Source organism: Sylvia atricapilla, chromosome 4 (assembly GCF_009819655.1).
Source record: "Sylvia atricapilla isolate bSylAtr1 chromosome 4, bSylAtr1.pri, whole genome shotgun sequence".
Lineage (NCBI taxonomy): Eukaryota > Metazoa > Chordata > Aves > Passeriformes > Sylviidae > Sylvia > Sylvia atricapilla.
The window spans coordinates 54,096,307-54,123,009 of NC_089143.1; the positions used below are offsets into that span (position 1 = coordinate 54,096,307).

At 41.9% G+C, this 26,703-nt stretch overlaps 1 protein-coding gene across 1 annotated transcript in view; it reads right to left on the bottom strand.

Moving 5' to 3' along the window:
• Positions 1-25,245, bottom strand: part of CCSER1 (coiled-coil serine rich protein 1) — a 621,205-nt gene extending 595,960 nt beyond the window's left edge. The window contains 2 exon segments of the mRNA XM_066317939.1: positions 3,204-3,348; positions 25,141-25,245. The gene's annotated coding sequence lies outside the window, so the exon portion shown is untranslated.
• Positions 25,246-26,703: the final 1,458 nt, after the last annotated feature.

Sequence of the window (26,703 nt, forward strand, 5' to 3'; positions counted from 1 at the left end):
TTATGAAACGCTCTAGCAAAAAAAAAAAGCTCCAAAACACTGCCAAATCTAACTTCTTCAATGTCAACTTCAAAGGCTCATGTGACATTAGGTTTGAACCTAAAAGAAGAAATCCAACCACACACAACTTACGCAGCACAGGAGATCACGCTCTCACACGACCACATGCACAGACCTGAGGATACAAGATGCTTTTTCAGCATCTTCTGTTACTAACAGACTTAAAAACCAAACATTAATTTATGTAAGTCAGAGATAGTATGTGCTGTTCCATGTGATTTTTCTGGTGCAGCTCCCCATATCTGCTGCCCTACTCAGGCTTGCACGGAGCTCTCCAGGAGGCAGACCTGACTCAAGCCCCCACCTACTCCAAGAAGTCCTGCCCAGGATTAGAGCCTTCAGGACTTACAAGACTTCACCCTGTGGGCTGACTTTCCCACTCAACTAAATTCTCTCACCATACTATGGCAGGACGCTGTTGCACTTAGTTTCCTTCCAAGGCAAACTGGGGAAGTAAATCAAACTACAGGGACCATCCCACACTCCAGACTCAAAGAGGAAAAGGAACCTCGGCTTTCAGAAAACACCCCTTGCTTCTATGTCTCGTTTTCAGCAGATCCTGGACAGCTGTGTATTATTACCTTCTCCTGAGACAGTGCTGTCCTATTTATGGGATGTTGGCCTCTGGGATGCAAGACATGAATAATACCTCAGTCATCATCATGATGTCTAAGAGGACTTTCCAAGACTAGCTGTTCCTTTGGGTTATTCCAGGTCTGAGTCAGCCCTTCCCATTTATATTTCCAAGAAAACATTCTTGAAATATTTTTTACTGTTTCTGTAGTAATTCTCTTTCTTACAGCAGTCTCAAAAGTCACAGCTAAAGGAGGCTATTCCAGACATCATCACTAATGCCAAAAAAACACCCCAAAATGTACCACTACTACCTCCAGCTAAATACAAATGCTACCATCCTTTATACCAATTGCATTTGTACTACAGGCACACATATGAAGAGTTACAAAGAGGACAAGAGCCCCCCTGAAAGATTAGGCACAATATCTTTGCTATCTGAGCTTTTTCAGTTCATTAATATTTCACTTTTATATATTCCTCAGCTGCTTTTACAGCATGTTCCTTTCTCTCCCTCTTAAGTATGAGCAAGGAGAATTGTTTGAAGTAGCTAGTAGACCTTGCCTCACATCCCACCTCCTTGCCCCCAGAGAGTTTAACACTTCAAGTGCAATATATACTAGACAGAAAAACACATCTGGCATAGAGAGGGATAAGAGACTACTCTAAGTCTCCTTTCTAGTTACATTCAACTATAAAGTTGTGCAATAAGAAAATAAAGCATACTGCAGTTTGTCTATGCCAAGACACTTACTGCTGTCAATCCCAAAGGACAGACAGAGACACAAAGCTGGGAAGGAGGAGGGATCCCTTCTCAAAGAAAAAGCAAAGCAAAATAACCCCGTTCCTTTGCAGGACAACTCACAGCAACATCCTTTCCTTGCCAAAAGTCAAAGACAAGCTCTTTAGCTAGGAAAAGCAATACAAAAACTATCTAGACGAAATAAAGGATTCCCACGAACCTCTTCCATAATAAGCACTACAATCACCATCTGCTCCACTTTTTAAGCTTGCCATGCGATTTTGGAAAGCATATGCAGCATCCTCCAGCTCCTGCCTCCAAATCCATGGCAAGGGTCACACATGACCGCCAGCGGCCGGGCCCTAACCATTCCCATTTCTGAAACCACTTCTTGTCGATTTCTCAGGTTAATTGCAGACCGCCTAGAAACGGAAAGAAGAAACGCCAAAAACACACACAAAAAGGATGCGATTTCTTCACCCGTCACCTGCAGCAGCGAGGCCGGAGCGATGGCCGGGCAGGTTCAGCTGCCCCCGCAGGCCGGGCCCGACGAGCCCCGCGATGCCGCCAGGGCACCCCGCGGCCCCGCCGGCGCTGCCTCTGCCCCGGGCCGGCCCCCCGGGTGACACCTGCGGGCGCCGAGCCCCGGCCGCCCCGCCACAAAGACGCCAGCGCCGCTGTCCCCGCGCCGCCCGCCCCGGCAAATCCCCGGCGCTCCCGGAGACGAGCGCGGAGCTGCGGCACCGGCAGCCCCGATCCCCCGCCGCCCCCACCGCCGCAGCCGCGGGTCGGCGCAGGGCGCCCGGCGGCCGCCGCCCCGCGGGCGGGGAAGGCGAGGCCACGGCGGGGGGGCCGCCCGCGCCCCGGGGCGACAAACGCCGGATCACCGCGGCACCTGCCGAGCGGGGAGACGCGGCCCCGCCGCCCCGGGGCACCCCCACGGCGGGCACTCAGCGGCGCCCCGCGGTCCGGCCCGGCTCCGCCCGGCGGTACCGCCCGGCAGCGACGCCTTACCTGGCCGGGCTCCTCCAGCGCCCGACGCGCTCGCCCTTCGCCGGCGGGGGCTGGGACCCTCCCGGCAGCGCGGCACCGCCCCCGCCCCGCTGGGTCGCCGGTTCGCGGCGCGGCCCGGGCGCGGGGAGAATAATCCGTGCGGAGCGGCGGTGCCCCGGTGTGTCAGTCCGCCCGCCCGCCCGTCATGTTGCGGCCGGTGTGTGTGTGCGTGTGTGCGCGGCGGGCGGGGAGGAGGCAGGGCGGCGGGAGCGGAGGGAGGGATGCGGGGGCGGGCCGGGGCGGCGCTTGGCGCGTGTGCCGGAGCGGGGCTGTGCAGGGGATGCTGAGCGTGTGCCGGAGCGGGGCTGGGGCTGTGCAGGGGATGCTGAGCGTGTGCCGGAGCGGGGCTGTGCAGGGGATGCTGAGCGTGTGCCGGAGCGGGGCTGTGCAGGGGATGCTGAGCGTGTGCCGGAGCGGGGCTCCGGGGCTGTGCAGGGGATGCTGAGCGTGTGCCGGAGCGGGGCTGGGGCTGTGCAGGGGATGCTGAGCGTGTGCCGGAGCGGGGCTGGGGCTGTGCAGGGGATGCTGAGCGTGTGCCGGAGCGGGGCTCCGGGGCTGTGCCGGGGATGCTGAGCGTGTGCCGGAGCGGGGCTCCGGGGCTGTGCAGGGGATGCTGAGCGTGTGCCGGCACAGGTGGCCCGGCTGTGTGTGCGCTTCCCCGTGTCTGTACGTGTGTCCCCGGCGGAGCAGCTCCCCCGGCCTCCTCGGGCGAGAGGCGAAAGTCCGAGTTCCCCGCGGGAGGAACTCGGCTCCGCTCCGGTCCGTTTACACTCACCATCTGCTCAGGGATTTGTACGTATTTTTCCCTTTCCCGAAAGGCGGCGGAGCCCTCTGATTTCACTTCCTCGTCCCCTTTTCCAGACATGTGTTTTGCAATCATTTCCCAGTTGCTCCATGGCCATCCCGGTTCATTGCTGGTCCTGGAGAGGGAATAAGGAAACGACGTTTAAGAAGCAGCTCCACACCAAGGACAGGTCTCGGCTGCGCCGGTCCAGGAGCAGGAATGATTTCCCTGGACTTTCGGGTGAGGCAGAGGTCAATTAGATGGCGTTTAGGTGTAATGAATTAAGTTGGGAAGGATAAGGTAAAGCAGAGAAATAGCCGTGTTCTCTGTGATTAATACTTAAGGAGTTTTTATATCCTGGGTTTGTTTTGTTGTGGGGTTTTTTGCCAAATTATACGTGATCTCTTCTGTATCACCCACCAAAGTGAGCTACCTTGCCTCATTAAGAACAATTGAGTAAAATTAGTGATGACTCAAAAGTGATAGACTACAGATGTGTTCCCTATCCTCTCATACCAAAAAGTAACATGCATAAAACTCCTGGCACTGAAGAAACATTTTGCAGACTTCAGTCTGAACAGGGATAAACTGTGTTCGTTCTGTAACATCAGTGCTCATGCTGCAACTGCAACCCAAAGAGCTCTCAGCTAGGCTATAGAAAAATGCAGATCAAGAATGAAGTCAATGAGAGCTTTGAAGAATTTTGAGTAAAATAGATTTTGACAAAATACAGCTACAACTTACAGCAAGAAAGAGGTTCCACTGAAATTTTGAACAACTGTGTGAGAGTGCAGAACTCAGTGTCATACTTGGTATGAAAGTATCACGAAACTGAATGCTTATAAATATGTCTTGACAAAACTAAACTTTCAAACATGTGAGTTCACCGTACCTAATTATATTTAAATATAACTGTCAATCTATCAACACATTCACAAGATCGTTCAAAAAAATGCAATAACCAAATCTGAAGGTGTTTCTGTTTCTTATTGGGCCAGATAATACACCTAAACCACATGAAGTATTTTATAGTCGCAGAGGGAAGTTTGGCATATGCAGCACACAGCAGCACTGCAAAAAATGCTACGTGGAGAGAAATATTTTTAGTAATCTGTCATCTGCATTTGAAAGGCAAAAGATCTCATGTGACACAGCCCCAAGAGCATTCATTAGTGTAAGTAGCTACCTTCACAATTTGGGAGTTTCAAACTCGAGTATGCAGTAACCAGATGACTTTACTGATAGGTGGTTCACAACCTACAAAGTATTTAAGCAACTGCATGGGCATGAGTTGTCCCAATGAAGATGAGGGTATTTGTCACAAGTAAAATTATGGGCCTACTTAGCCACTTGGTTAAGCTGAGTGAGCCTTGATTGTAGAGGTAGAGATGTCTGTGTTTTGCTGCATCAGGCATCTCCCAAGAGTCTTGCATGATTTTTGAGCTCCACCTCCCTATCTTCCTCCATCCTTGTATTAAGCAGAAGATTGACAGAGCCTCCTAATGGTTAACTCTGGCTCTCCAGTTGCTATCAGTTCTCTTTGCTCTCTCCATTGTCCTGAAAGGGCAAAAAAGCCTCTGTGATTAACCAGAATTTCCAGATACACTCACAAGTGATGCTTACAGTGAAGCTGTCAGGGCTTTGATCAGTCCAGTGACACAGACAAACAAACAACAGAGACAGCAGCTAAAGGTTGTATGGAACAATGTCACCTTTTCCAAATTCTAGGGACTAGGAGAGACAAAAAAAGGCCTAAACATGATTGTAAGGCTTAACCATTGAGCAATACCTGGGGTGAAGTAGGTTTGCTACCTGAGAGCCCAGCAGATAGCTATGGGAGTTACTGGAGGAGGAATACTTGTGGTCACCACACCCCAGATCTCCCCAAGCACACGTAACCTCTCTTCCCTCCAGTTTCCTACTGGTGTGGCCCTGGTGACTTTCAGCAGAAATCCTCTCTTTGGAGCTATGACAGGGTGTTGCACCAAAATCTTCCTTATGTTTTGCTAGCCCAACAAAGCCTTAAAAGGAAATTTCAGAGGTGCAGATTCACCAGGATCAAGATATTCTCATTGATTGAGATCTGTGTCTTTGAAGTCATTACAACTAATATGTCTGATTCCCTTGCATCATCTGTCTGCTCTTTGTATTCTCTCTGTTGGCCTTCATTCCTTGTTGCCTGACCAAGGATTTCACATTAGCTCCATGCTTGATGCTCTCTCCTTCCAAAAAATAAGAGGGCTTCATGTTTTCCACACTTTTATCCCTTTGTAGTTTTGTTTCTACATGTATGGATCCACCATAGGCAGGCACAGGGGAAGCTGACACATGTAAGATCAAATTGATTTCAAAAGCTATGTTCATCAGGGTTGAGCATGTATCCCTGTGTGACCTTCTTCAAGGTCTCCACCCTTGACCAAACAAGCATCTCTTTATTCTCGAGAATAAAGTCTTGGGGCACAGAGAAGCACTGGTCTATCTTAATCAACGCAACATGCAGTGGTTGTCTGCCTAAGTGATCCTAACTGCATCAATTTGGGGTGTGGCCAGAGCTATAAACAGTCGTTGCAGGTAAAGCAGATGAATTTCTGTTTTGTTTGAGCATTTTACGACCCTGAAAGGAACCAGTTTGAGAGGACAAAGTATGCCAAGCAGTGACTCATGACCACAGGCTGGGAGAACAACCTCTCCTTAGCACTGGGGTACACTGGGATATCTTGGGAGGTCCAGGGGTTGTATGGACTTCACTAAATGTTTTTTTCCTTACAGTCCTGTCTGAGCCAGGTTGGCATTAGGGGTGTTATCATACCATAGTGAGCACGGAGTACTCTGGTCAGGTCTGGTTTGCCTGACCATCAGAGGAGAGGACAAAGCAGGCCTCCTGTACCAGATTTCTTCCACTCTCCATTCAAGAGACATCTGTTCAGTGAAGCATTGTCACACTAATCAATACGTATTGGTTTTGTATTGCGTATGATCATATCCACTTACACCTTTGGACCAAGGATTAATCGAGTGTCCTACCCCTTGCTGTGTTGTTCTGTGTACATGTAATGTACTGAATAAATACTGAAATCAATCAGTTTGTTAAAAACTATGAATTTTATCATGCTAACATTGAAACCTCAAAGGCAGTTGAAGTCCACTTTAGTTAATTATAAAATAATAGTAATCTGAAGCAGTTTTTGAATTAAGGTTCATGCATTTTGTTCCCCACTTTTAAACAGGCTATAAATTGATTTATATTCAGTCTCTTGGCTCCCTCAGCACCAATGGCCAAAATTACATCACTTTCTAGAATTATAACCACCTTCACTACTGAAGCCAGAAATAACAATTATGACTAGAAAAACAGAATTTCTGTTCATTCAAAAAGATAAATGCTCCTTAGACTTCAAAATTTAGTTTAGTATATTGAACAAAGAAAGGTTATTTGACTCCCGGTGGTGAGACATGGATTTATCTTTGAAGAAAAATCTCCAGTTTGGCACTAAAAAAGGATCAATCCCCATACCTGTACTTTTCTCCTTGTTTAATCTGTTAGAACAGCTCATCTGTTTTGGCTTAACTAATTGTTTTCAAACAGTTAATGCAGATATTATCATTGCTCATTGATGGAAATTGTGGTGCCCATGAATGTATAACTACCACAGAAGAGCAGCAAAAAGACTTCTTTTTAACAAACCAGCTTTGTGAATATATTTTTCTAGATAATCTGACTTCAAACACTGTGAATATGCAAGTTTCTTGCTTTACCGTTATCAGTATAATCAAAAGCGGAAAAATCTTATCAGCTCTGATATTCATATAAATATAAAATTTATATTCATATAAACAAACTTCACCACCATTAGATTAGCGGTAAAGTTTGTTTACATGTCCATAGAGAAACATGCCCTAACTGGAAGATGAAGTTTTGTTCATTTAATTCAGTGTTTCACTGGCAAAACTGTCTTGGTGAAGAAAATAATGCTTCTAACTCAGAGGCATATTTCCCCAGTAAAATCTGCACACACTGGCTGAGGACCTAATCCTGAAGTAGGTGAGCAAACTTCTGGTCCTCCACTGTAATCCCCAAAGCTCCACATGGATACATAAACCTCAAGGACTCCAAAGGACTTGAGCATTGTATTTTCACAAACAGCAGCTAATAAAAGTCTCCAGTGGCTGCCTTGTGTGTTCTTGTGCCTTTTTATTTGAACAACGGAAGACTGTGTGAATGCAGTTTTACTTCTCATTCTGAACTCTTCCACCTGGGGGATACCCATGACAAAATATTTTGGTTCTGCAAGCTACCGAGGTTAATTTGTAAATTATCTGTTCATCTTTGTAATCTTACTTAAATTGTGGTAGTATTCTGGTTTGTCTAGGGATTTTTTTACAGATTTTTTATAATGTTTACGTCTTGCAAAATTGAAGTTGACAAGCATTCTTTCCAGCCTTGTTATTTATCCATTGTACAAAATAGGAAAAGGAAGGAAATCTGCTGAAAGGGAAAACTGTATTTCCATTTGTAATAGAGTGCTAGCATTGAAAACATAGTCTGAGGGTGGTATTCTCTACCAGAAAATAGAAGATTAAAAAATAATATGTGCTGCATTTTATGGTATCTGTGACTCCAATACATCATCACAGCAGGAGCTTTCTTCAGTACCAGTGAACCTGGGGGGACTGAGCAAATTCTGCATTTAAGTCCCATTAATTCGGTTTGCCTTGGGCTAAAATAGCACCTCAAGTTGTTCAGTTGGCATGGAATTATTAAAGTTTCCCTCGTGTTTAGTGAGCAGCAGCTTCTCTGTTTGCAGATGAAAGACCACAGACGAGACCACCAAGAAGAGGCAGACATCATCTGAGATGATGCAGAGGAATGTAAAATATGCAGCTGTAAACCTCAATACACCAAAACATGTAAGGTGCACGCATACATTATGTGGAATAACACCTAAAAGACCAGTTGGTGGAAAGGCTGTCAGCACAAATGGGCTTCATGGTCCTTAGTCTATTATTGGAGACACTCTGTACTGCAGGATCTGCTCAGTACCATTCACCCGTGCAGAGCAAAGCCGGTTCCCAGCACTACCTTCCCAAACTTCCTTTTCACTTCTACTGCTGTATTTTTAACTTCTCCCCTGAAATGCCCGTTTTCTTCGTGTGCCTTTCAACTGATACAGACTTCACAGAAGAGAAAATATTTATCTACTCCTTTAGCTTGGTAAATTTAAAAAATACTAAGATTGTATCCTAATAAGAACATCTAGCACTCAAATATTGGTCAAAGAGTAAGAATTAATGCCAAAATCAGAAGAATATGTCATGAATTCTGTATTATCCAACTGGCTTGTATGATGGATAATGAATCATCATCTTGGCAACACCCAGAAAAAATTGTAAGCTCATTCAGTTACTGATGCTCTTCCATACAGCCTTTCAGCTTAGTGTTCAGGAATATGCATCTACCTAAAAACCAGATTAGAAGTAAATACACAATAACTTGTGGGCTCTATCATGCATTATCTCTGTATCTACCATGCAGTGGTCACATTGGCAACAATTTGGAGAGCTGAACTTGGATGGTCACCATTGCTTTTTTGGGGAGGCAGAGGATTTAGTCTTTGCATAAAACCCTAGCTCCCTCCATATTTCCCCAGGCAGAGTAAAAAACATGGCTTTTGCATCTTTAGTAGTCACACAAACCAACCTGTGGTAGACCCCAAATGGTAATACAACAGTGAAGATACACCCAAGATAAAATTAAAGCCTTTTAGAATTAACCAAAACTTTAGATTTTTTTATCCAGCAGGCAGATAGTTTATGAACTATTGCCTATGGTGTGTCTGAATAATCCATGTGTGCATTCCTATGCTCTGTCTGAGGCTGCAGCTAGAGAATGGACTTAGAGGACTAAAAGAACTGAGAGTATTGCATTGGCAGTCCCGTGCTAGACTGGAGTTAGAGAAAAACAAACAACCCCAAAAAAACCCAAACAAAAATGCTTCCTCACCTCATTGCACTTTTCACAGCACCACCCTTACTTAGTAATTGCTGCCACTCATAAGGCAGTCTGAGGCAGGTCTAAGTCAATGTGAGATGGCATTTTTTACAGAGGAGTATTTGCATGGAAATTTCCAAATTGGCACTGAAGTCTAAACAAGGTTAGTGCCTTGCCCTTTGGGTTTCTATTACAGCAGGGACAGGTTTGCTTCATCAGCCACTGCACTGCCTGGTGTGATCACAAGGCTCAAGGAGAGAAAGCATCGAGCCACCAGGCCTCACAATGTGCAATCAAACTGAGACACAAAGACATGCTAAGATGCCTCCATTTCCACATTCATGTCTGTTATACCTAGCTTCATACTTAGTATTTATGAAAGCAAGGGCAGTTTTGTTATTCAGACATCTCATTTTAAAGTCTGTTTCCAAGTATCTATCAAGGACAGACAAATGCATGTTGGATTTTGATTTAAGTTCAAGGTCTGCTGCTAGGGGCTGGAAATCTAGTCTTCTTAATGAATTTATTAGGCTTTGTCTTACATCCTAAAGGATATTTATTACTCTATTGCATACTCTATTATTACACAGTATTATTTTTATGAACATCCCAAGCACCCATGATGCATATCTCTACCATAATCAGTATGAGAAAAAAACCAGCACACTTCCCCAAATATAGAAATGCTGAGTGTTGCCTCATGCACTGAAAATTTGAACAGGCTTGTATTTTGGCTCAGGTCCCTAAAGCACATATCCCTTTCTAGAAAACATGCATCTGGAAAAGAGGATCTATGTTAACAGGACAAGTCTGGTGTTCAGCAAAAGGCGCCAGCTCCCTACTGCACTTCTCCTCTGGAAGTTTCTACTCAGTTGATGATCAGTTTAAATGACCTTAAGGATGCCACCAGAAAGGTCTGTTAAGATTACCCTGGGTAATTTCTTAATTTATGTTATTTATAGCCACATAAATGTGATAATTGCCATTAAAAACACCCATTTTCAGTAGTGTGGATTTCAAAAGCTTTAGCAAATGCAGAAGCATATAGGATGTGTGCAGAAGGGTACTAGAAATTGGTGGAGTTCAGTATTGCCCAAACATTATTTAATAGATACCCTTCACAAGCAAATAATTAAGAAAAACTGTTTAAAACACAGACCTTATTTTACTAATATAGAGTGACAATAATTCACACATCACACCACCTTCTGACTTTCATGTCCCTATTTACTCTTCTCTGAGTATTTTATATTAATCATGACAATCTTTGAACCATTTACAGACAATAAATAGGATCCTTCTGAGATACATGCAGAGAATAGTTATGAAATAAACACAGATATTTCTTACTAGCTCTGTTTAGTGTTCAGTTTTTCAGATTACTTTAACGTATCTGTACCTAGAGTATGGACATCTTAGTGCCCTTGGAGCTGACATTAAATAAAAATGGAAAATGAAAACCTGAGTGTTGCAGCAAGTAAAACGTGCCAGTATATTAAATATCTGCTCATTAACACACACACACAGAAGTGCAGTGTGTTTTTCCCTCCCAAGGGCAACAGTAAGTTATGCCTCAACAAGCAGCATGGATTTATGTCCCTAAATGCTTCTCTCTTCAATAAACATTTGTATACCTGCCATGAAACCTGAGGAATCATATGTTCTTTAGTTAATTCAAAGATATTGAATTCATCTTTGAAAAAAAGTAGTGGTATTAGATAATTCTATTAATTAAATGATTAAAAAAAACACACTATAGAAGCACAAATTTTTTTTCTATAATGTAGGTATAGGACGTTTTTACACAAATCTGTGGTTTCTGTGCTTTGACCAGGTCCTATGTTTGAAGCCATATATAGAGGATTCTTTCAGGCAGAAATTGTAACTGGGTCTGTGGTTTAGCCCAGCAGGATTCTGGTCCTCATTGCAAATCTTGGGGAATAAGTAAGTCAGAGATTCTGGAGAGCATATAGGAGCTAGGGACCTAAATCCTATTAAAATACCAGAAATTGGATACTAACTCCCACAGACTTTCACAAATATTCCATTGAAAATGAACGTTCTTTTCAAGACTACACCTTCTTTTGAGTCTGTATCTCCTCTGGCAAAAGCGGGACCGCTCAAAATACTGAATTGTGCCCGCATATTTCATTTAGAAATTACGATCATCTGATTATGTAAGACCACAACACTCGAACCCTTGTAGAAGATACACTGACACAAACAGAAAGCTTTCTGAGGAAGCTGATAAGCAAACATGCATGTATTTTGCTCATACATCAGTGAAGAGCACAAGCTTGTGTATGCTGAACTTGATGGCGAAGGTCCCAGCAATTTTATTAGGAGCAGGACTGGAGTCATAACCCCAGGTCAATTATCTATGACCATAGTACTAAACAAATCCCCTATGTAAGGTGAGTACATTTTTAAAATCCCAAGAATTTCTGCTTAACTCTTTGAAAATAAAATGGAATTTATGCCTTAGCTAATAGGATCAGAGCAGGGCTTGGAGCTGTATATTTCAAAAGCATCTGTAGCATTAATAGCCAGAGCATAAAATCCAGATGGGAGGATGATTACACTCTAATAGCTTTTATAAAAAGCTAATTACACATATTTGGGGGCTGAACCAAAAGCTGGTGAATACATGTCAAGGAAAAAGAAAGCAGTTGTCTGCAGAACGCACCTAGAGTTATGGAACTGCCATTCCTTAAAATCACTCCTACAGTAGTAAATGTGGCAATAAAGACAAAGTATTAAAATTTGTTCTTCTGTAATGTTCACCTTTTAATTTTAGAAAAGGCAAAATTTATATAAAAATTAAAAAAATTATATAAAAATTAAGTACATATTCTAAACATTAAGAACATATTCTACATCCACAGACACATAGAGCCCATCTCTGTGATTAGAGGCAGAACTTCATCCCATTCTAACTTCCCACAGCAAGCTTTCCACAAAGACAAGCTTTCAGAAGCACTAAACAAATTATTTACCATTTGCTAAAAATTACTTAAAGTTGCCTTGAAAATGCGTGCAGAAATTTCTGAATTACCATTGATAGGATAAGCTGTGTTCAAACACAACTCACTGTTAGGCTCAACTATCAACACCACTCCGCTTTAGCTCTTAAATAGTGTGAAAAAAGAGGGTGGCAGAAGAAAGGCAGCAGAAGTGCTAATGCAATTGTTTGATGTGTGTCTGTGAGAGGCAGTGAGGAGGAGGCAGGCGTTCTGCTAGGCAGGCTGCTAGCAATGGGAATCGCCGGCTTTGTACTCCTCCCGCACCTCCTTTAGTGGAAAATAATTACAGCTGCACATAAAAATCACACCGGTGAATTTTATTGGTCTAGTGTTGCCATTACTTGTATCTCCACAGAACAGGCCATTTTCCACTGAGTCTTTTTCCTACCAATTTCTGTGTGCTGTAGCCAGTGAAGAGAGCTGTGAGTGCATCTGCCCCTGCACCATTCCACATGGCAACGTGCCAGGGAGAGTGACTGACTTCACTTCAAAACATTTTCTGTTTAATTAGTGTGAAAAAGCCCAGCAACCCAATTATCTAAAAGGCCTCACAGATTCTCTTCATAGCGAGGGAAATAATGCCACTGCGTGTGCTCTAGTGTAGAAATACCTAGGTTGTTGCATCAGAAGAGTGATCAGGTATTTAACAGTGTATTCCTAGAACAGCCAGATTGGCTCTAGAGTTTTGAATTTCATAACTAGCCTACTAAGAGGACGCTGCCTTAATGACTGAACCCAGGATTTAAGGGCTGAAACTCTTTCTCCCAGCCTGCTGCCTGCACCTTTCCCATACCCTGAGCAGAAAATAGGTGGCAAAATCTGCAGCAGATATATCCTCAACACAGCACTATTAACAGAAATAGCAGGTTTTTCAGCATCTTTCTTGGCTCTAATATACAGTACCTACCAAAATCAATTGGAAAACTACCTTTGACTTCAATGTTGGGTTCACTGCAGTCTTATTTTGACCTGGACTTGATCCAGAGTCACTTATTTCAATTCCACTTAATTAATCTAGCTAAGCATGTGAGTTGAACTGAGGGCTGAAACTGTTCTTGCAGAAGAGTTCTTTTTCTTCTAATGAAATGTCTGAAAACACTTATTTTACATTTCATATCAACTAGTCAATTGATTTACAATTAAAGAGCATATCTAATGCATACTGAAATATTTTACTCCTGCAAACCAGAGGGGAAAAAACCCAAATCAAACATTTTCCTTTGCAGTAGAAAACCCATTATGTCAACAGAATTTTACATATGCACATGTCTAGAAGTTTGGAGTTTTACTTGGAATTATTTGGATCAATCTTACCATATTGTGGGGATATGCTCTCACCTACTGCAGCATCCATTGCTAGAAACTCAGATTCTAGTATTTATCCAGCAGGTAAAGAAAAGATGATGTTCAGCAGTGGTTGTAAAGCTCAGTTGTGCCCATAATTGCAGTATTTATAGAAGGAAGTCTCCTAATACTGTAGAGTCAGACTGACTTTCTTGAAAAAAAAAAGCAAACCGAAACAAAATAAAAACAGGCAGAAAACCTCCTGGACCTCATGGTGGCTACACGAAGGGTGAGTTTGCCAGGAAAAAGGAGGGCACATTTTAGCTTCATTCAGGGATTGCTGCTATCTCTCGATACGGGGCTGGCTGCTAATATGGTTTGCAAACATGGTTTTGACATTGACATGCAGTTTACAGCATATATAGAGATGTTTCCAAAGAGCTAGAAAACTTGTGGAGGCATAGCAAATACCAAAACATCTACTAGTGCAGTGAAGCCAGAGAACCACATTCAGATCACCCTCAACCCAGCTGTCTGACTCAGGTAAGCACACGAACCGGAAAGCTATTTTCTGTTCTTCCCTGTGTACACTTCATGAATGACTCCACATTTATTGATCCAGTCTTTTGCATCTGCAGGGATTTGCTGTAACCTATAGAGCCAACATCCAGTTGTCTCTTTCTCAGGGTAAACTCCTCCAGACAAAGAAACCAAAGGAGACCTGAGCTCTCCAGAGTACCTATTAACCTGTTTGTCAGGACAGCTGCTTGAGGAGCAGAACAGAGAGATTCATGTTTTTGTGAAACAGGCAGGACAGGAACATGAACTTGGGTCTCTCACATGCTGCTGCTTTAATCACAAACCACTGGAAACAGGGCAGTGTTGTTCTATGTCCCTCCACCTAGCTCCCCCCAGGCAGGAATTATTTAGGTCAGAAGTGATCTCAAAGACATCTGGTACAAACCCTGCTCAAAGCAGGGCCATTTAAAGGCGTGTTTACCTGATGCCATATTTTACAATAAACCCCCAGCCCAGGAAAGGGTCACCCTTTGGGCCCCAAAGGAAGAGGAGAGAGGCACAAACAAACTCCAGTTCTTTCTTTTAATATTCACTTCCTAGCTGTAACAACCAATATGGGTTTTCCTGGTTTGAGAGGATCCCTTTCTCTGACTTTCTGAACCTTTTTTCAAAGGAGCCTGGACGCTCAACTGAGGCCTGAATGCTGAATACCCAGTGAGTGTTCAGACACAGGTGGAAATCCTGACATGGTGGTGCAGGGCACCCTGGCTACTCTGCAAGCCCTGCAGCACCTTTACCACGACAGACACTGTAAACCCTCTAAGGCATCAAATCAGCCCCTGTCTAACTCTCTAAGATATCAAGTCCCCCTGTCAGGATGATTGCCAGATAAAATCATGAGGCAAAGGAGAGAACAATGGCTTTACCATGAGAGCTCTAACATTGTTTTTATCTCTGGTAAACTACTGCTAATAGTACTGAGTAGGGCATCCTACTCAGTTTTTCACAAGGGATTTTAAGCAGCACACTGCTTGCTGAAGGCCCATGTCAAGCCATTGGAAAAAAAAATATAATCTCAAATCCAAATTGCTCTTTACAATGGAAAGTATAGACAAACTTCAGCTAAGAGCTACTCTTCTAGAAACAGGCTCAAACAAAATCCCATTAGCATGCGAATTATTACTTGAATAAGGAAAAGTCAGTGAAGAATATGAGTAAAGTTGATTATGGAAGAAAAACTAAAGTACAGGTACAGTAAAAAAGTATGACTCAGTGCCAGTCACCCTAACACATGACAGAGCTTGTGATGTGGTAGAGAGCTGTGGGGGACAGGCTGAAAACTACCAGCCTCTTCACAAGCTGGCAAAAATTCTTAGGAATGTAAGAACAAGAAACAAAAAAAACTATTTGAACATAAGAATAGTAAGTACACAGATAATTAACTACAATGGGTTAGGACCGAGCAACAGGACATTTCTAACTTTGACAAACCATTTTTTTTTCTAGTCACAGATCCCAAGCAACACCAAAAGGGTCAGGAACCAAGGGGTAGTGAGTCACTGCTCGGTTTTAACTACAGCTAGACACAGCTGAAACTCAAAGCTGAATCAAGCCATGCTTTCTGGCATAACACTACATGAGTCAGTTGGTCATCTTGTTTCACGACTATTTCACAGGGATGCCTGAAAATCTGAAATTACTTAATCCATAAAACCTCAAAAAACAACATGTTCAAGAGAAGTTGATGCCTTTGATCATTACTAAGTATTTGGTAGAGAAAGTTGGTCTGCTAGATAAAACAAAGTCTGTTGTCCCAAAAGGGATGCTGGGGGTTGTTGACATCTTGGTGGACCTGGGGTTATTGCAATGGTCACAGAGCCCATCCATGCCCTGCTTACATACAGCCACAGGAATCTGTATCAAGTCCTGTGCCAGAAATAAACACACTTTGATCTCTTTGGCGAGCAGACCGTGTGAACCAGGGCAGAACCAGCCATTCAGGTTTGTCCACCTGCCGGGAAAGCGAGCACCATCCGTCTGACGGGAGCGCCTCCCATCCCCGTGGGAGAGGCCAGGCTGAGCGCACAGCCGGGTGCTGGGCGAGAGGAGAGCAGAGTACAGCCCAGGGCTGCTGTGCCCTGGTGGGCTCTCAGGGCTTGTCCCTCCTCTAAGCACCCATCTTCTCACTGTCCTGCTCCTTCCTTCACCCCGAGGCACAGGGTGAAGATAGCACCTGAGGCAAGCCCTCAAAACAAAATTTCACAGTGGTCCTCCGCAGTATTCCAAGTGTATTTCCACCCAAACAAAAGGCAAAAGTGTGGGTGGGAGCTGATAAGCAATGCTCTCACACCAGTCAGCCAGCAAGTTACCAGCACCCAAATAATTTCTTATCAACAGGGAAAAGAGGTGTATGTGCAATACAAAGCTCAGAGTTCTACCCACACAATGACAGCAGTGTTTTGGCAAACGTTTTACATGATTTTTCAGTTGTTCCCTGGCCCCTTTGCAGCTGAGGGATAAGGGCCACAAGGCCCTCTGAGTACTGAAGCTGGATGTCTGAGGAACACTCCTGCCTCATGTGATGGGCACTCCATGAGCCCTCCAGCCGAGGGGAAGTGACCCCACACTCAGACAAGTGATGAGCAAGACAAGGAGGCCCTTCAGAAAATCCTGGGAACAAGCCAGAGAAAAAGCTCTCGCTCTGGTAGTTTTTTTGTTACCAAACCTTAAGCGGTTCAAGCTTACCTTTCAAACGAGGTAAAACTTGTGCATGACCTTTCATCTTCTCATTCCTTTGTAAATGATACACAACACGTACCCACAAATGCCATTTATGGAAAATAAGTTCTTTCTGACTATGTCCTTCTTAGGAGAAAAAATAATTCTAACAAATGCTTTATCAGCACATCAAACTAATGCAAACTCATGTTTATAGGTAAAATCTAATAACAGCATTACACATCTGAGATACTTCTCTCTTTCTGCTAACCACAATATAGAGGAAAGTGAAATTATGTCTTATGATACAAACAAAAAATATTCTAGGAAAAGAAAGTGAAAGCATATTTATTTAGTTATTCTTTGTTGCTGTGCATTCAATCAAGTCTATCAGAGTTGACAAGACCAATTTTGCACCTTCCTATTGTTTTGTCATACAGGACCAAGATGTCATTCCACTGGGAAAAATAATTGCCAACAATAAAGAGGTGGTTTCTATGACATGTGTGACAATATTGCTGAAAAATTCTTTAAGTAAGGATCACTTCACCTCACCAAATAGGAGAACTGATTGGAAACTAAGCTCTAAAGCTCAATGTGCCTAAGATGAAAATGCAGTACCTACATTTCCCATAGGTTAAAGGAAGACATACCCCCTCCCAGGCAATATATATGTGCAGACACTCTGCTCTCTCTGCCTCAAGTTCACACTGCAAGGCAACAAATGGCTGTTCACAGATACTTCAATTTATTCAAGGGGGAAAAAAAAGGGAAAACAATGTTAAGATCAGGATTGACATGTCTACAATATCAGCATAATATTCTTTCACTGGTTCAGAACAGTAACCTTGAAAGCCCAGTAACAGTGAAAGCCCAGTGGTTGCTCCATATCCATAAAGATATGGCGCACTCATGGTTAAAATCATCTGTGGCATATGGTAAATGTCTCAAGGCTAAATAGGCCTTAGGGGCAGAGGGAAAAGGAAGCTCAGTCACATTCCCTGACCTGACTCATTTTCCAGCACTACACATAATGTGTTCCCAAACAAAAGACAGTTTTGTAGTGATCTAGATTTTTCTTAATTTCAAGGGAAAAATCATTACACATTAGGCTGTGAAGCACATGGTTAGGTAGTTTGTCAGTGGTTATCTGATAATGTGTGACAATTTACACTGATTGTCTACAGAGCTAAACGCAAAGTCATCAAAATCAGTCAGGGAGGTTTTATTTGACATGCAAATTAAGAAGCGTGAGGAAATTAAGAAGAAAGATACCACAGATTTTTTTTAAGAAGAATGTTCAGGCAGATACAAGAAGAATTTTAGAATGGTGTTTCATCTTTTTTTTTTTCTTTTTTTTTTTTTTAAATCATCAGCATGATTATATTATACATGGGCTTCCTCAGACTTTACAAGAATAACTTGAACAATTGAGATTATTCTCGGTGCCTTCAATACTGTACCAGTTGGACTGACTCAGCCGGTGCTTAGAAGGAGCAAGAGAGATGGCTTCCTTCCTTAAGTCTGCCCTGACATTTGAGGTTCACAGAGACAAACTTGCCCTTGGCTTCTACTGCAAGTCCCAGGAGGTGACGTTTGTTTCACAAACTGGAAGATTTCTGCCCTTATCAACTCCCTTTCAACCCAGCCCACTGAAATATCCTTTATGCCTGCCTGGAACGGGTACGAATAACTGCAGAAGAAACAAAGCCCTGGTATCTCCTCCCGTTCCTGAACAAAGTAGAAGCTGCTTTGCATTCTGACTTACAAATACAGAAGCTGTGCTAAATGCCTTGGGTTCTGTTTCTATCTCCTTTGACAATTTTCTGCTGCTTTAGTGTTGGCCTCCACACTTTAGACAATTGCCTCATTAATAAAGTTTAAGTACCAGCCTTATTTTCCTTAGCACTTAATGTCACTCTTTTCCCTGTGGAAACTTAATTGCTCAGCCAACTTCAAATAATCTTAAAATAGAGGCTGCTTCTATCTATTGTTTTGTCCACATTTAAAAAAAACCCCATGCTGACACCAGCTCATGATGAGGAAGGCTGTACCTTGTGCAGGACAGTCTTTTTAATCTGCACGTCCATTAAATAGTAAAATGTTGCACACACATTAGTTTTTTCTAAAAAATGGAAGGGAAAGTAGTTTCCATTATGCCTCTCAAGTCACTTTGCTGAAAGGTCAAGCCTCAATTTCTTTTCCAGAATGCTATCCATCCATATGTATTTATTGCAAATATCCGAGGTATTTAGAAAGCTAATGTAAGGTTAGTAATGATTAAAATTAATTGTGGAACCTAATTACAATGTAATGGAATAAACAACAATAGTAATATCTGCATTAAAATACTGCCAATAGCTGTGTGCACTTAAGGGCTCATAAACAGACTCAGAATTTTTCTTGTAGCTGTGTATGGATTTACCACATAAGCAAATCACAGGACATGTGAACTTGTGGTATACTATTTTAGAAGTGCCCCAATTAATGCCACTAGATAATTGCACAGCACAAAGGGCAATAAAGACAATGCTCATGTAGGCACTGAAGGGAATGGAAAAGATCATAACTATCAGTACTGTTTCAGAGCCATATCAGATTAATTCAGAGGGGATATTTAAATGGTTATGCCCTATTTATGGTTTCGATATAAAAATCACAAAACAAATGAACGTTTATCCTTGGGATTCATTCTACTCAATATTCTTCTTTTCATGAAACCCGCAGTTTGTTTTCGGTCACAAACTATCCACTGTAAATCAGATCACACTTTACAGAGCATTTTTGTATTTCATCTTTTTAGCAAAGCAGAGCATCAATTACCAATAGAGAACACACATAAATGAGAGCAAGTGTATCCACAGAAAATGCAGTCAACTGCTTCTCTTGTTATTTCAAGCACATAAGATGGGCCTGTATCTCACTTAACCCATTTACACTCCATTTTGTGCTTATAAAAATGAGCTGGTGGGTGCAGATGGCTGCAGGGTGATTTGTGGTTACAGGCACAAAAAAAGGGCCCAGAGGTCTGGATTGGCAGTGGGTTTCATGGGATACTCATACCTTTGTTTATAATTGGGCAAAGATATGGTTTAAAAATACTTCTGTGACAGGTAATTTTGCAGTGATGGAATTAGAGCAGGAGTAAAAAGCTAAAATTCCTCTGGTTTTACTCTTTTTGGGTAGGAAATAAAAGAAAAGCAGCCAAGGTTTAGATCATCATGTTACTAATTCAGGTAGTCCCACGTGCTGATGGGTTGGAAATATCCCACCACAGAGACTGAACAAGTAGAAATAGTGATACAAAAACACTTGGAAAGTGTTACCAGGAGCTGGAAGATAAGAAATTGAGTCTAATCTATTTTTCCCCAGTTCATTTTTGTTTATTGAAAACTACTGAACAGTTTCAACTTGATCTATCAAAAGAAGACTTAAGAGGTCTGCAAGTCCCCGTGCCCACTAACAAGAGATAATGCTGGATGTGGTTACTCCACCTTTGCTGTGAGGCAGTTTGGTAGGGAAAACCCAAGTGAACAACTGTATGATGCAGAGAGCAGGATAAAGTACTGACCCACAAGAGCAAGCGCAGGGTAAGCCAGCCTGAGCACTCTCCAAGGGGGTTAAATAAAAACATCTTTATCACATTAGACTTCCCCAGGGCTCTCCCAGAGACCAAGCTTGGAGACTGTACAACAGCTCTGCCTCAAGCATGACCCCTGGCATAGCCAGAGGCCATCCCTCAGATCTCCAGCAACGCCATGCACCTTAAAAGAGACACAGACAGACACTGACAGACAAACTGTCAGCACAAGGTGCTGGGAGGCTGCAAGAGAGTCCTCTGTGTGGGAGGAGGCTGGACACAGAAGATGCAAGTCCACAGCATTTCTTGCTTCTTCCTGTAATCACTGTACCCACGCAAAGGGAATTCTGATAACACCCATTAGCAATGTTTACAGAAGCACAAGTTTTTGTTTGCTTTACAGAAATCATGCTGGTATTAGAGACCAAAGCTGGGAGGATTGGTTTTGGATGGTGCTTTATGCCTGCAGCTGAGATGCATGGGACAGGGAAGAACTGGGTTTCTAAGAATTACAGAGGCAAGCTGCTTCATCAGTGGGAATCGGTCTTGTGCTTGAGATAATTCTCTGCTGCAGGGAACTTTATCAAAAACGAAGAAGTGCTCTAGGCAGCTGCTACATCCCTTCTGCCGAAGTACACTCAGCATCTTCCCAAGTCTGCTCCAGCCTATCATACAGGAGTAGGCACTTTCTTCCAGCTCTCACTGAAGATGCATTTACACGGCTTGGATTTATTTCACCTGATACATTCAGAAATTAGTCTACCAGTCAATAAAGAACCATGTCAGCTCTAACTACAGATGCTATCAGCTAAACATGTGATAAACCAAAAATTTCCTTAACACAGTTCATTCAGTACCAGATGATATTCAGTATAGAAAAGAAACACAAAAATAATCACCCTGAGCCTGGCTGCATTGCTGGATAGAAATGTGCAGAGCAATTGCATGTTTTGTCTACACAAAAGAAAACTAAATCATTTTCACATCCTGTAGCTCAAGATCTACTGCCCAAGTCCCCCCTCTCCACAAAGCTGTCACAGCACTGGCACAGACCGAAGGATGTGGGGAATTTCAACACTGAATCTCCTCTGCCTGCTCTCAGAGAGGTCAACAGGACAGAAAATAGTGTAGTGACAACATGACACACAGCAGTGCTGACATAACACAAAGGAGATTTTGCATCTCATTCCACAGGGACAAACACCAAGTATCTTGAAAATTCCCATCACCACATCTAAGCCATCACATACTCACTGACGAACAGGATTTCATAGCAATAAAAAAAAAAAATAAAAAAAAAATGCCCAGATAGGCCCCAGAAATAGTAAAATATTTCAACTAAGCAACACACTTAAATCATCCTTTCTGAACTGCAAAGCATAGCTCATAGTTTGTTACAAAGCCTTTAGATCCCAAGCTCAGGAAAGCTTCCTGTGCTAGCCAAAGCCATTTCACATGATACTTTTTTCTGTTGATTCTCGAGTACAGATAATTGGCTTTTATGAGTTTTTACTGACCACAGTAGATGAGTACATATTTCTGACAACTACTTTCGTTAGAAAATTTCTAAGTTCATTAGAACAGGAAACAGCATTTAACCGTTCTCCAAGAGTACAATCTCGTGGTTATCTTCACTGATCAAAGAGTAAAATGTTGCTACTGACAGGTTTAAATTCACTACCTAAGAGATGTTTTTATAAATGCCTTGTATGAGCTCAGTTACTTTACTAGACAAGATTAAAATCCAATCTAGAAATGTCTGCATTAAAATTAGCTTTCGCTTGAACTGTAAAACATATATCCAGATCTAAAGATGTCAAATGAAGGAAAATCCATTTCTTTTTTTCCTCCAGGCATTTTTGTTCTAATGAATAATTGCTCTTAAAAGTAAATACTAAAATTCATAATTAGCTTTCTTGATTACTCAAAATACTTCAACCTTTCCGTTATTCATTTTTCAAGAAGTGTTTAATATGCAATAGGCAGGGGGCTAGCGAGGGAAAGCAATCTGTGTTTTCGGCAGGAGAAAGGAGATGGAAATGAGAAAACTCCAGGAAAATGCAGATCCATCCCTGAATGGAAAAAATTTCACAATGTGAAAACCTAGAGAACTCCACTGAACTCATTAATTGTACCAATTAAGTCTAGTTGATAACAAGATCTTATTTTTAATGCTTAAATCTTTCTATGTTGATTTATCAAGTCAAAGGGCAAAATATCTAAGCAGAGTCTAAAGGAACACTCTAACCTATTCCACTGACAGTTTCATACATTGCAGAAAGGACCTCCCAAGAATCACTTACATTCACTCCAGCTCAAAATTTTACATTTGTATATTAAGAGCAGAAGCCTGTTGCTCTTAATATACAGAATACACAAAATACATTCACAGTCATAATTCAAATCTAACATTTTCTAACACTTTTCCTGTGGCTACAGAAAAGAGTATCTTCTCACATATTATCCTAACAGATCACTATCACAGACAGATATTTGATACTCAGTTTTATGAACTGTTTATCACCTGAAAAAAAGAGTTTGATTTTTAGAGCCAGCATCATCAAAATGCCCAGCCACCTGGTAGGAAAATCTCATGTAGTCTACCAAAACTCCCTTCCAGTCTCCAAAAGGCCAATTTGGCAGCAGTGGCAATGTCTGTCCCCAGCACACATTCCTTGTGCTCTGAGGGGGCTGAGAGGCAAGTTTGCTGACATCAGTGACCCCTTGGATTTGTGTGGCAAGCTCTCAGTTTTCAGGAAGGCTGAAGTAATCACTCCCTCAGTACCTCACTTATGATACATTGAGGAGGGGGAGGGGGGGGTGTTTCTACCTGTGGATCCACAGGCTCCAAACGAAGACAATAGAACAATTGGCCTTTTTTTTTTTTAACTCTATCTTTTCTTTCCAATGACGTCATCATCTCATGAAAGTCACCTTAAAACAGCAAGACCAAATAATTATACCCACATGTATATATTGAATTGTCAACCATCAAGCTGTTAGGCTGAAGAAACTCTTCTGTGGAAAGCAGACTGTAGCACAATAGGTACAAGTGGGTAACATCATACACAGTAAGTTGCCCAGAACTTTTAGATGACTCAGTATTTTCTGCAGCAGGTCATAAGCTAAAATTAAAACCACTAGGAAAAAAAAAAGTCCAGCTTCTTTGCCTGGGTTTTTAGTACAACCTTTTAGTGGATTTTTATAGTGCAACCTTGCCTTTGAGCAACAGCAGCACAGCAATACAGTAATTCTGACATCTGAGGACTCCTTGGCAGAATATGGGAAGACATGAACTGTGACACTTCATTTGCTGACTTCTTGGACCTCACCTATCCTTGGAAGGAAAAAAGGTGGCACCTTCCCGTAAGCACTAACACAGAGGAACTGTTTTGATGTGTTCTGCAAGTTCAGATTTTGCTTTGGCAATAAGTTACATTTCACAATATCTCTGCAGGAATAATCTTGGAAGAGAGAAATAACTTCCCAAAAAGGCATAATAGTGACCTCTTCATTACTAGAAATGGAATCTGCTAAAGAAGAATTTACATCACTGTTATATGATACACATATCTCAGCAGAAAACACCCCTTTTTACTCTAGGTGTGATATAGATACTTCACTCATTTAATTTTGAGGAATAGGATGCTTCATTACCCAAAACAACCTGTCTTTAAAACAAAGCTTAATAGGTGGTAGCACCGCACACCTGAAATACAGAACAGTAAGGAGGAAGTTTTAGAGAGAGCTAGCAAGCAGCCTCTCATTGTAAGTTTTCTGCAGAAGCATGATCAGAAAGCCATGCACATCCTTCATTTTAGACTTCATCACCCACTGCAAACACCCCGGGGAAGGAGAATAAATGAAGCACGGAAGGGAAAAGGAATCCATCAAACCCTTGAATGCTGGGAGAGCTCTTCTGCTGGAAGGAGTGACAAGTTATGTAAGGAGACCCTGGGGCAAAGACCCTTGCTTGAATATGGCATCTGATGCGTACAAATAAATATAAGAAATCACACATATATTCATTCTACATAGCAAACACATGTTGTACAGGGACACAACTGAATTAAAGAATAGCCATCCTCTCATTCCTTTGCATTGCAGGGTATGAGAACAGTTAAAATACTCATGATCCAAAACACATGAACTCTCCACTATTTTTTCTTGGGGACAAGACAAAGTAGTTTGTTTGACTAACAAGTGGCTGCATAGACACAAAGCACTTCTTTTTCTAGATCCAGACTTTGAAATCTACTATAGATATATTAATAGTATTAACTTCATGAGAAAGGCTTCTAATTGCTTCTGCAGAGAAAGGAGCTTAGACATCTCCTAATGCACAGCTGTTCTCTAAGCTGACTTTCCAATACCTAGATTTATCTCTTGTATTTCAAAAGTAGTTGGTAGAGCTAGAATGTTAAGAGACAACACTTCTCACTGGTTCTTTTCTAGTTTGCTTTTGTATTCTTGTTTCAGTCTTGCTAGATAAGAATGCATTTTAATTTTGCATTTTCCTAATTATATTTTACAATAACCAGAATATTATGGATCAAGTTGAGAATACAGCATGAAATTTCACATCTCCCCAGTCTACCAATTTAATGCCTAGTCAGAAAATAAGCACAAGCCTGCATGACAACTCTCCAAACTGAAAAAAAAAAATTATCCAGATAAATAAACGCAAAATTGTCTTTCAGAAAGGCTGACTATTTACTGTAGTTATTTTGCTGCCAGTCCAGGCTCAGCATCTTTCCCTTATTCCCTTTCTGCTCAGCTAAAGAAGCTACTTTCTGTTCATCACTCTAGATTTACCTTTGCACTGCTGCTTTGGCCTCTGAGAGCAGGGAGACAAAGCACTTGGCTGCTTGGAATTGGAGTTTCTGGATGCTGAGAGCAGCCACAGGGGGTCCTCTTCCCAGTTCTCTCCCATCTCCTCCTTGGACCTTGCTTGCAGAGGGCACAAACAGAAGGCACAAACACATATGAGCAGAAGTACCTGCTCTGACTAGCCACCACACAACTCACAGAAAGCACTTCCCCTACAGAAACTATGGGGCAATGAAGAAAAAGATCTCTTTCAGCTGGCATATATTGTTAATTAAAAACTCATGATGTAGCCATGTGTTGCTGGTTAAGACACTGATCAAACCATTAGAGCCCTTAAAAAAATGAAGCTAAAACTCAAGTTTCATTAAAAATAACAGGAAAAAAAAATTTAAATAATCTCATTATAAGTTGAAAACAAACTGCTCTCCTGATTTTTTTTCCAGGCATCTCAAGCTGAAAAAAAGGTGATATATTTCTCCCAAGACTGATCATTCTGTTTCATTCCACCTGAGATTTGTTACAGGACTTAACGAGCACAGTACAATAAATGCCAGAGATGTTCTACTTAGCCAGACCTTTTCTCCACAGATTAAATGGAAAAAAAAAATAGTAAAACTGCACCTGCAGACAAAGAGAAAGAAGAAAATAACAAGCCTTTTTTGTCCTCCTTTGGTCAGGCCACAGCAGCTCTGAAATGGTAAAATAAAAACTCTTCTATGTCCAAAAACAAGCCCCAGAGGCTTCTTCTCACCTGAAGCAGTGCCCTGTTTAAATCTCCCAGCTGAACTGATTCACAAGGGCTTTTTTTTTATTACCAGATAGAGTTGCCTACTCAGCTGTGACAATTTTTAACCTATTTCAGGTGTGGATTTTTTCCTCCTGAAGCTGAATTTAACACAATTTGCTGTAAAATAGAAAAGGAAAAATTTTTTAGAAAACATGGAAGTTTTCAGACCATTTTAAATGGATATGACGTGTTGATTTCATTCACAAAAGATGGTTAACTAAACTGAAAGTGGAAAACTTTATTCTGCATAAAAGAATTGTTCCAGATTGGACAACACTTTTATTTTTAATTTTTGTAAGGACTTTTGAATGAATGCCTTTATTAAAGGGGTGAATTCTAAGATCAAAATAGGAATAAGTAGAAGGGAAAGGAACCAGATATTACAACTAGTTGGGGGGGGGGGTGAGGACTAAAATCTCATTACACTAATACCTGGGTGCATTGAAAAAATTATTTAGTTTTCATTCCACCTTTTGTGAGTTGAGTGGATGACAGAATCTCTGTCATACAGAAAGGAACTGAAACACAGACACCTTCATCGTGGGGAGCTGATTTGGTCAATATAGTACATGATGTTTCAGAGCACACAGTATTGCGTAGCACTTGGTAGGATTAAAAAGTCCAGCATTTCCACACAATTTCTCTAAAAACCAGTAAGTACAATGTGATCAGTCAGCGCTTTGAAACAGTATGTTCTCAGCATTCTCATTCTAGAATAGGAATTGTGAATCAATAGTTAATAGTAGAGGGTTAAAAAAAAA